The 12132-nt window shown below is 40.4% G+C and overlaps 1 pseudogene; it reads right to left on the bottom strand.

Annotated features, from left to right (window-relative positions):
• Positions 1 to 11792, bottom strand: part of LOC115931729 (zinc finger protein 85-like) — a 37048-nt pseudogene extending 25256 nt beyond the window's left edge.
• Positions 11793 to 12132: the final 340 nt, after the last annotated feature.

Raw genomic sequence — 12132 nt, 5'->3', positions numbered from 1 at the left:
CAGAAATTTGGGAGGCCGAGGCGGGTGGATCACCAGAGGTCAAGAGTGCAAGACCAGCCTGGTCAACATGGCAAAACCCAGTCTCTACTAAAAATACAAAAATTAGCTGGGTGGGGTGGCACACACCTGTAATCCCAGGTACTTAGGAGGGTGAGGCAGGAGAATTGCTTGAACTTGGGAGGCAGAGGTTGCAGTGAGCTGAGATCGTGCCACTGCACTCCAGCCTGGGCAACAGAGCAAGACCCCATTTCAAAAAAAAAAACAAAAGAAAAACAAAAACAAACAAACAAAAAACCCACTTGATACCATAAAATTACATGGAAATTAAACAGCCTGCACTTAAATGACTTTGGGGTAAATAATGACATTAAGGCAGGAATTAAGAAGTTCTTTAAAACAAATGAGAACAAAGATATAACAGAATCTCTGCAACACAACTAAGACAGTGTTAATGGGAAAATTTATACCATTAAATGTTCATATCAAAAAGGTAGAAAGACCTCAATTTAACAACTTATATCATCAGTAAAGAATGACAGAAGCAAGAGCAAATCAACTCTTCAGCTAGCAGAAGACAAGAAGTAACCAAAATCAGATGTGAAATGAAGGAGATTTAGACAGTAAAATCAACACAAAAGATTAAGAAATCTAGGAGTTAAATCCTTGAAAAAATTTCTAAGTTAAATAAACCACTAGCTAGATTAATGAAGAAAGAAGATCCAAACTTGAAATGACAAAAGAGATATTATTTCTGACCCCACAAAAATACAAATAACTATTGAAGTCTACTATGAACACCTCTATGCACACAAACTAGAAAATCTAGAAAAATGGATAAATTTCTGGATTAATACATCCTCCCTAGAGTGAGAAAAAAAAAGAAATTGAGTCCCTGAATTGACTAATAACAAGCTCCAAAGCTGAATTTGTAATAAATAGCCTACCAACCAAAAAAAGCCCAAGACCAGACAGATTCACAGCTGAATTCTACCAGATGTACAAAGAAAATCTGGTACCATTTCTACTATAACTATTCCAAAAAAATGGAAGAGGGACTTCTCACCAAGTAATTATATAAGAACAGCATCATTCTGATACCAAAACCTGGCAGCGATAAAACAAAGAATAGAAAACTTGAGGCCAGTATCTTTGATAAACATTGATGAAAAATCCTCGACAAAATACCAGCAAACCAAATCCAGCAGCACATCAAAAAGCTAATCCACTATGTTCAACTAGGTTTTATCCATGGGATGCAAGATCGGTTCAACATACACAAATTAATAAATGTTATTAATCACATAAACAGAACTAAAGCAAAAATCACAAGATTATCTCAATAGATGCAGAAAGAGCTTTCAATAAAATTGAACATCTTTCAAGTTAAAAGCCCTCAACAAACTATGCATTGAAGGTACATACTTCAAAATAATGAGTTACCTATGACAAATCCACAGCCAACATACTGAATGGAAACAAGATGGCAGCATTTCTCCTTGAAAACTGGAGGAAGACAAAAGTGCCTTCTCTCACCACTCTTCTTCAACATAGAATTCGAAGTTCTAGCTAGAGCAATCAGGCAAGAGAAAAAATATAGGGCATTCAAACAGAAAGAGAGGAAGTCAAACCATCTCTGTTTGCAGATGACATAATTTTATATCTAGAAAATCCTACAGTCTCAGCAGAAAAGCTCTTTAAACTGACAGGCAACTTTAGCAGAGTTTCAAAATACAAAACAAATGTACTAAAGTCAGTAGCATTCCCGTACATCAACAACAGCCAAACAAAAAGCCAAATCAAAAACAATCCCATTCACAATATCTAGGAATACAGCTAACCAGGGAGGGTGAAAGATCTCTATGAAAAGAATTACAAAACATTGACTAAAGAAGTCAGAGATGACACAAACAAATGGAAAACCATTTTATGCTCATAAATAGAAAAGATCAACATCATTAAAATGGCCATACTGCCCAACGAAATTTACAGATTTAATGCTATTTCTATTAAACCACTGTTAACATTTTTAACAGAACTAAAAACAAACAAAAAAACAAAGAACTACTTTAAATTTCATATGGAACCAAAAAAAAAAAAAAAGCCCAAATAGCCAAGGCAATCCTAAGCAAAAAGAACAAAATTGAAGGCATTACATTACTGACCTCAAACTACTATACTACAGGGCTACAGTAACCGAAGCAACCTGGTACTGGTACAAAAAAAACAGACTTATAGACCAATGCAACACAGTAGAGGCCTAGAAATAATCCAACACACCTACAACCATATGACATTTAACAAAGTTGACAAAAGGAATTTGGGAATAAATCCCTATTTAATAAATGGTGTTGAAATAACCAGCTAGCACTACATAGAAGATTGAAACCAGGCTCCATCCTTACACCATATACAAAAAAAGACTTAAGATGAATTAAGATGATGTAAAGCTTAAAGTTGTTAAAAAAAAATAAAAACACTGACAGATAATCTAGGAAATACCATTCTAAACATAGAAACTGGCAAAGATTTCATGATGAAGTTACCAAAGCAATTTCAACAAAAGGAAAATTTGACAAATGGGACCTCATTAAACTAAAGAGCTTCTTCACAGAAAAGGAAACTATCAACAGAGTGAACAGACAACCTACAGAATTAAAAAAAAATTGCAAACTACACTCTGACAAAGGTCTAATATCCAGAATCTATGAAGAACTTAAACAAGTTTACAAGAAAAAAAGCAAACAACCTCATTAAAAAGTAGGCAAAAAACATGCACGGATGCTTTTCAAAAGAAGATATACCTGTGGCTGGGTGGAGCCAAGATGGCCAAATAGGAACAGCTCCAGGCTACAGTTCCCAGCGTGAGCGACACAGAAGATGGGTGATTTCTGCATTTCCAACTGAGGTACCGGGTTCATCTCACTGGGGAGTGCTGGACAGTGGGTGCAGGACAGTGGGCGCAGCACACCGTGCGTGAGCCAAAGCAGGGTGAGGCATCGCCTAACCCAGGAAGCACAAGGGGTCAGGGAATTCCCTTTCCTAGTCAAAGAAAAGGGTGACAGATGGCACCTGGAAAATCAGGTCACTCCCACCCTAATACTGCGCTTTTCCAACGGTCTTAGCAAACGGCACACCAGGAGATTATATCCCGCACCTGGCTCGGAGGGTTTTACACCCACGGAGCCTCGCTCATTGCTAACACAGCAGTCTGAGATCAAACTGCAAGGCGGCAGTGAGACTGGGGGAGGGGCGCCTGCCATTGCTCAGGCTTGAGTAGGTAAACAAAGCAGCTGGGAAGCTGGAACTGGGTGGAACCCACCACAGTTCAAGGAGGCCAGACTGCCTCTGTAGGCTCCACCTCTGGGGGCAGGGCACAGACAAACAAAATACAGCAATAACCTCTGCAGACTTAAATGTCCCTGTCTAACAGCTTTGAAGATGGTAGTGGTTCTCCCAGAACGTAGCTTGAGATCTGAGAACAGGCGGACTGCCTCCTCAAGTGGGTCACTGAACCCCGAGTAGCCTAACTGGGAGGCACCTCCCAATAGGGGCAGACTGACACCTCACACGGCTGGGTATTCCTCTGAGACAAAACTTCCAGAGGAAGGATCAGGCAGCAGCATTTGCGTTTCACCAATATCCGCTGTTCTGCAGCCACTGCTGCTGATACCCAGGCAAACAGGGTCTGGAGTGGACCTCCAGTAAACTCCAACAGACCTGCAGCTGAGGGTCCTGACTGTTAGAAGCAAAACTAACGAACAGAAAGGACATCCACACCAAAACACATCTGTACGTCACCATCATCAAAGACCAAAGGTAGATAAAACCACAAAGATGGGGAAAAAAAACAGAAAAACTGGAAACTCTAAAAATCAAAGTGCCTCTCCTCTTCCAAAGGAACGCAGCTCCTCGCCAGCAATGGAACAAAGCTGGATGGAGAAAGACTTTGACGAGTTGAGAGAGGTAGGCTTCAGAAGATCAAACTACTCCGAGCTAAAGGAGGACGTTCGAACCAATGGCAAAGAAGTTAAAAACTTTGAAAAAAAAATTAGACTAATGGATACCTAGAATAATCAATGCAGAGAAGTCCTTAAAGGACCTGATAGAACTGAAAACCACAGCATGAGAACTACGTGACGAATGCACAAGCCTCAGTAACCGATGCAATCAACTGGAAGAAAGGGTATCAGCGATGGAAGACGAAATGAATGAAATGAAGCATGAAGAGAAGTTTAGAGAAAAATGAATAAAAAGAAACAAACAAAGCCTCCAAGAAATATGGGACTATGTGAAAAGACCAAATCTACGTCTGACTGGTGTACCTGAAAGTGACGGGGAGAATGGAACCAAGTTGGAAAACACTCTGCAGGATACTAACCTGGAGAACTTCCCCAATCTAGCAAGGCAGGCCAACATTCAAATTCAGGAAATACGGAGAATGCCACAAAGATACTCCTCGAGAAGAGCAACTCCAAGACACATAATTGTCAAATTCACCAAAGTTAAAATGAAGGAAAAAATGTTACGGGCAGCCAGAGAGAAAGGTCGGGTTACCCACAAAGGGAAGCCCATCAGACTAACAGCTGATCTCTCGGCAGAAACTCTACAAGCCAGAAGAGAGTGGGGGCCAATATTCAACATTCTTAAAGAAAAGAATTTTCAACCCAGAATTTCATATCCAGCCAAACTAAGCTTCATAAGTGAAGGAGAAATAAAATACTTTACAGACAAGCAAATGCTGAGAGATTTTGTCACCACCTGGCCTGCCCTAAAAGAGCTCCTGAAGGAAGCACTAAACATGGAAAGGAACAAATGGTACCAGCCACTGCAAAATCATGCCAAATTGTAAAGACCATCAAGGCTAGGAAGAAACTGCATCAACTAATGAGCAAAATAACCAGCTAACATCATAATGACAGGATCAAATTCACACATAACAATACTAACCTTAAATGTAAATGGGCTAAATGCTCCAATTAAAAGACACAGACTGGCAAATTGGATAAGGAGTCAAGACTCTTGACTGTGTGCTGTATTCAGGAAACCCATCTCACGTGCAGAGACACACATAGGCTCAAAATGAAGGGATGGAGGAAGATCTACCAAGCAAATGGAAAACAAAAAAAGGCAGGAGTTGCAATCCTAAGGTCTGATAAAACAGACTTTAAACCAACAAAGATCAAAAGAGACAAAGAAAGCCATTACATAATGGTAAAGGGATCAATTCAACAAGAAGAACTAACTATCCTAAATATAAGTGCACGCAATACAGGAGCACCCAGATTCATAAAGCAATTCCTTAGTGACCTACAAAGAGACTTAGACTCCCACACAATAATACTGGGAGACTTTAACACCCCACTGTCAACATTAGACATATGAACGAGACAGAAAGTTAACAAGGATATCCAGGAATTGAACTCAGCTCTGCACCAAGCAGACCTAATAGACATCTACAGAACTCTCCACCCCAAATCAACAGAATATATATTCTTCTCAGTGCCACACCACACCTATTCCAAAATTGACCATATAGTTGGAAGTAAAGCACTCCTCAGCAAATGTAAAAAACAGAAATTATAACAAACTGTCTCTCAGACCACAGTGCAATCAAACTAGAACTCAGGATTAAGAAACTCATTCAAAACCGCTCAACTACATGGAAACTGAACAACCTGCTCCTGAATGACTACTGGATACATAACAAAATGAAGGCAGAAATAAAGATGTTCTTTGAAACCAACTAGAACAAAGACACAACATACCAGAATCTCTGGGACACATTCAAAGCAGTGTGTAGAGAGAAATTTATAGCACTAAATGCCCACAAAAGAAAGCAGGAAAGATCTAAAATTGACACCCTAACATCACAATTAAAAGAACTAGAGAAGCAAGAGCAAACACATTCAAAAGCTAGCAGAAGGCAAGAAATAACTAAGATCAGAGCAGAACTGAAGGAAATAGAGACACAAAAAACCCTTCGAAAAATCAATGAATCCAGGAGCTGGTTTTTTGAAAAGTTCAACAAAATTGATAGACCACTAGCAAGACTAATAAAGAAGAAAAGAGAGAAGAATCAAATAGATGCAATAAAAAATGACAAAGGGGATATCACCACTGATCCCACAGAAATACAAACTACCATCAGAGAATACTATAAACACCTCTATGCAAATAAACTAGAAAATCTAGAAGAAATGGATAAATTCCTCAACACATACACTCTCCCAAGACTAAACCAGGAAGAAGTTGAATCTCTGAATAGACCAATAACAGGCTCTGAAATTGAGGCAATAATTAATAGCTTACCAACCAAAAAAAGTCCAGGAACAGATGGATTCACAGCTGAATTCTACCAGAGGTACAAGGAGGAGCTGGTACCATTCCTTCTGAAACTATTCCAATCAATAGAAAAAGAGGGAATCCTCCCTAACTCATTTTATGAGGCCAGCGTCATCCTGATACCAAAGCCTGGCAGACACACAACAAAAAAAGATAATTTTAGACCAATATCCCTGATGAACACCAATGCAAAAATCCTCAATAAAATACTGGCAAACCAAATCCAGCAGCACATCAAAAAGCTTACCCACCATGATCAAGTGGGCTTCATCCCTGGGATGCAAGGCTGGTTCAACATATGCAAATCAATAAACATAACCCAGCATATAAACAGAAACAATGACAAAAACCATATGATTATCTCAACAGATGCAGAAAAGGCCTTGACAAAATTCAACAACCCTTCATGCTGAAAACTCTCAATAAATTAGGTATTGATGGGATGTATCTCAAAATAATAAGAGCTATCTGTGACAAACCCACAGCCAATATCATACTGAATGGACAAAAACTGGAAGCATTCCCTTTGAAAACTGGCACAAGACAGGGATGCCCTCTCTCACCACTCCTATTCAACATAGTGTTGGAAGTTCTGGCCAGGGCAATCAGGCAGGAGAAGGAAATAAAGGGCATTCAATTAGGAAAAGAGGAAGTCAAATTGTCCCTGTTTGCAGATGATATGATTGTATATCTAGAAAACCCCATTGTCTCAGCCCAAAATCTCCTTAAGCTGATAAGCAACTTCAGCAAAGTCTCAGGATACAAAATCAATGTGCAAAAATCACAAGCATTCTTATACACCAATAACAGACAGAGAGCCAAATCATGAGTGATCTCCCATTCACAACTGCTTCAGAGAGAATAAAATACCTAGGAATCCAACTTACAAGGGATGTGAAGGACCTCTTCAAGGAGAATTACAAACCACTGCTCAGTGACATAAAAGAGGATACAAACAAATGGAAGAACATTCCATGCTCATGGGAAGGAAGAATCAATATTGTGAAAATGGCCATACTGCCCAAGGTAATTTATAGATATAATGCCATCCCCATAAAGCTACCAACGGCTTTCTTCACAGAACTGGAAAAAACTACTTTAAAGTTCATATGGAACCAAAAAGAGCCCACATTGCCAAAATCAATCCTAAGCCAAAAGAACAAAGCTGGAGGCATCACTCTACCTGACTTCAAACTATACTACAAGGCTACAGTAAGCAAAACAGCATGGTACTGGTACCTAAACAGAGATATAGATCAATGGAACAGAACAGAGCCCTCAGAAATAATGCCACATATCTACAACTATCTGATCTTTGACAAACCTGACAAAAACAAGAAATGGGGAAAGGATTCCCTATTTAATAATTGGTGCTGGGAAAACTGGCTAGCCATATGTAGAAAGCTGAAACTGGATCCCTTCCTTACACCTTATACAAAAATTAATTCAACATGGATTAAAGACTTACATGTTAGATCTAAAAACATAAAAACCCTAGAAGAAAACCTAGGCAATACCATTCAGGACATAGGCATGGGCAAGGACTTCATGTCTAAACCACCAAAAGCAATGGCAATAAAAGCCAAAATTGACAAATGGGATGTAATTAAACTAAAGAGCTTCTGCACAGCAAAAGAAACTACCATCAGAGTGAACAGGCAATCTACAGAATGGGAGAAAATTTTTGCAACCTACTCATCTGACAAAGGGCTAATATCCAGAATCTACAATGAACTCAAACAAATTTACAAGAAAAAAACAAACAAAGCCATCAAAAAGTGGGTGAAGGATATGAACAGACACTTCTCAGAAGAAGACATTTATGCAGCCAAAAAAACACATGGAAAAATGCTCATCATCACTGGCCATCAGAGAAATGCAAATCAAAACCACAATGAGATACCATCTCACACCTGCACAGGAGGCTCCCCAGAAAGAACTAATTGGGCATTTCATAAAATCTTTTTGCAGGCTCAATATTAGCCTTAGCTTAGAGTAAATGGGCTCAAGCTTTAATTTGCATCTCAGAGTTATTCACCTGGCTTTTGAAACTGTAAAATCCAACGAAATTACTCAAACACAGTATTCATACAAGGGAAGGAAATTTTAAGGTGTCTACATTTCATACCTCAATAAGAAAATCAAAAGTGTCTATTCCTTTCAAACAATAAATTTATTATTGAATTATTTCAATTAAAAATCATGTAGTAAACAATTAGTCACATGGGAACACTTCTAGGAGGTACCAAGTTTCATCTAATAAAATTTAGCATGAAACTCAGAAATCAAGATAAAGAGATATAGAACAGAGATTGTCGCTGTCACAAACATACCCTGAAAGAAGAGGAACTAATGTTTTCATGAATCTATGTAACTCAGTTATCTACCACATTTTCTTGTGGAAATGTATTCATTTTCTACAGCCAAAATGGAAGATTTTTTCCTGTTCTTTTCCTTCATAGCTAGCATTCTAAAAGCTAAGCCTTAAAATTCTGTTTGAAATCACCAAGCCATAAAAGACACACCTGAGAAAATTTCAAAACTCAACGTTGGGAAAGAAAAAGGTAAATGAGAATTTTCAACAAATGGAATATATGATTAGATATTAATTTTTTTCTGAAACCCATCTCTTTTATGCCATTTGCAAATATATATATATTTTTTTACCTTTCAAGCCCTACTAATACAATGCAACTTAAATTAAAAACTGAGGTCCAAATAAGTGAACAAATCTTTTACACATGATAAGCCTAGAGAGTGGCAGCGCTGATTAAAAAACAAATGTGCCTAACTCATGTGTCAAGTAAGGCCATTCAATCACTTGAGAGATTCTCCCACCCCATCATGCTCAATTAAGTGCTCAATAACCACCCTCTCAGGAGACACTGCACTATGTATGCCCCAGTGAGTGCCTCAGATGCGTTTTATTTCCAAGTTCTTGCACCATCTCACTCGGGTCAGGTTGTTTTTGACTTTTGGGATGCCATATTTTTCTTTCACAAATTGTTCATATTTTTCTTTAACTATATTTATTTCACTATTCTTCTGTCTCCTTAAAAAAATCCAGGGGGCAGAAATTATTTCTGTTTTTCCCTCAATACCAGCATCTGATTGGCTGACCAGCAATGTGTCTCCAAGAAATGGAAGCTGGGTTGGGTAAAGACAGTTTTAATGTCTCAAGAGGTTAGCTTTTCAAAAAACTAAGTACACTAGGAGATTCCTGTCAGCCCTAGGGCATGCACCTGCTTCCTTGAGAGGCTACACGCCATACCTCAGGTTTTCCTATGAGAGAATATAACCCAGGAGCTGATATTTACTAGACACTCTAGCAGACATAACCGTGGTGGGTATCTTGGTTTATCCCCAAACAATACTGAAACCCAAGACCAGGAAAAACTCAAGGGTGGCTGAAAACAAATAATCCCAAAAGTTTCCCAAGGGAAACCTTGACCCAAAAACATTCTGATAAGACCTCTGTACATAGAGAAGATAAAAGAGAGACAAAGTTTTTTTTGTTTGTTTGTTTGTTTTGTTTTTTTTAACAATACAGTGTCAGGGGATTATACTTCACTTTCTTCTCAGGGGAAATATTTTTCAAACACATCTTTGTAAAAGCCCCATCCAATGCTTTGTCAAAAAATGATTAATTCATGGCCGTGTGCAGTAGCTCAAACCTGTAATCACAGCACTCTGGGAGGCCAAGGTGGGCAGATCACTTGAGGTCATGAGTTCGAGACCAGCCTGGCTAACAAAGTGAAACCACGGTTCTACTAAAACTACAAAAATTAGCCAGGCGTGGTGGCACGCGCCTGTAATCCCAGCTACTCAAGAGCTGAGGCACGAGAATCGCTTGAACGCGGAAGGCAAAGGCTGCAGTGAGCAGAGATCCCGCCACTGCACTCCAGCCTGGGTGACAAACTGAGACTCCATCTTAATTTTTAAAAAATGATTAATTAAAATACGATATCTAAAATGTACACTAAGGGACAAATAGTTGATAATGTGAATTAGGGAGGTGAAATTGGCATTTGGGAATGTCAAAAAGAAGAGGAAATTTAGTATTTTACTGCAAGCCAGAGTTAGGAAGAAGGAATGCAGGGTGGTTGGGGGTTAACTTGAGAGGTTGCTTGGGACGCATGTGAAAAACGCAGGGAAAATCATTCCCCTGTGGAGTGTGAAAATAGCTAAGTGGCAGGCAATGAGACTGATGTGGCTCTAGTTTTTGGATTTTGACTTAAAAAAAATCTAACTGGAACATTTTTTTTTTTTCTGTAAATTACTACATTGGTGGAAACAAAATTCAGACCTAACCAACTATAAGCTGCCAAGTAATCTGTGATTGCATAACCAGGCAATTAGTATGCTCAGAGTGGAAATTAAGAAACTACCTAACTGCGGCCGGGCGCGGTGGCTCAGGCCTGTAATCCCAGCATTTTGGGAGGCCGAGGCGGGCGGATCACGAGGTCAGGAGATCGAGACCATCCTGGCTAACATGGTGAAACTCTCTCTCTACTAAAAATACAAAAAATTAGCCGGGCGCGGTGGCGGGCGCCTATAGTCCCAGTTACTCTGGAGGCTGAGGCAGAAAAATGGCGTGAACCCGTGAGTAGAGCTTGCAGTGAACCGAGATCGCGCCACTGCACTCCAGCCTGGACGACAGAGCGAGACTCCAACTCAAACAAACCAACTACCTAACTGTACCTAACCGATTAATGAATGTGGGTTTTTTTCATCATGCACCTTATAAAAGTCTTCTCTTAAACCCTCTACCATAGACCACAAACTACAAACCATAGCTGGGTGCTCTACAATTTTTGAACCACTGTTTGAATAAATTATTTAATATGTTTGCGGTGACTGCCATAAACTTTTCATAAGAGAAAAGAGGGAACGAAAGCTCTTCCGCTTCATGAACCCCGCACCCCGAGTCAGGATTCTCCCCTGACTACCCTTCCGTGGTCCCTGCACAATCGGGGAGAGATGTGGCGCGGTGGGTGCAGAGCTGCCCAGAGAGGGCTCCAGGCCGGGCACAGTCACTACGCAGGTAAGAGACAGGACGCCCGGGGTCCCGCCTGTCCGCCCAGCCGCCATCTTACGGCTGAAGGGGACTGAGGGCCGAGCTGCACCAAGGTGAACTCGGCGCCTCAGATTTTGGAGCTGACTGCTGGAAGGCCTGAGTCCCGCTACAGCCACTTCCGACAGCTTTCAACCAGCCCCTTCCCCCTCTCTGGAGATGTCGGACCCGGCACTCTCACCATTTCTAGGTTTCCTAGTGGGTCCTGGCGTCTTAGCTGTGGATCTCCCAATACTTGCAGGTCACAGGGCCACACAGACTGGGTCTCCAGAAGCGGAGGACACAGAGCAGTGAAGACGAGACCAGGAGCTCTGGCTACAGGAAGAGACAAACGACCCGACAAATCCCGGAAGCCGTCCTGTGCTTTCCAGCTGCGTGTCTTACTGGACTGTTCCTAGTTTAGAGTCTCTGACTGGATAACGCGTAAGGCCCGCCCCTTCAGTCCCTGAGTGACAGAAGACTTGACCAGACACTGGGCTGAATGAAGAAAGAGTGACAGCCTGGGCTGCAACCTTTTCAGGCAGGGCTTCCTCCCTGAGCTGAGCTAGGACCAACCGGGAGTGTATTTGCATTTAACCTTGTGTACAAGGTGATGTGCATTTATAAATAACATATTATATGGCTATTCGCAAATGAAAAGAATATAGTAACGATTATTTAACAATTTCAGATTTTATGAACTCCCTAGCTTCTGGTCCTTTGAGCAGGCAGCCTGA

This window comes from Gorilla gorilla, chromosome 18, assembly GCF_029281585.2.
Source record: "Gorilla gorilla gorilla isolate KB3781 chromosome 18, NHGRI_mGorGor1-v2.1_pri, whole genome shotgun sequence".
Lineage (NCBI taxonomy): Eukaryota > Metazoa > Chordata > Mammalia > Primates > Hominidae > Gorilla > Gorilla gorilla.
This window is presented reverse-complemented; position numbering and strand designations above follow the sequence as displayed.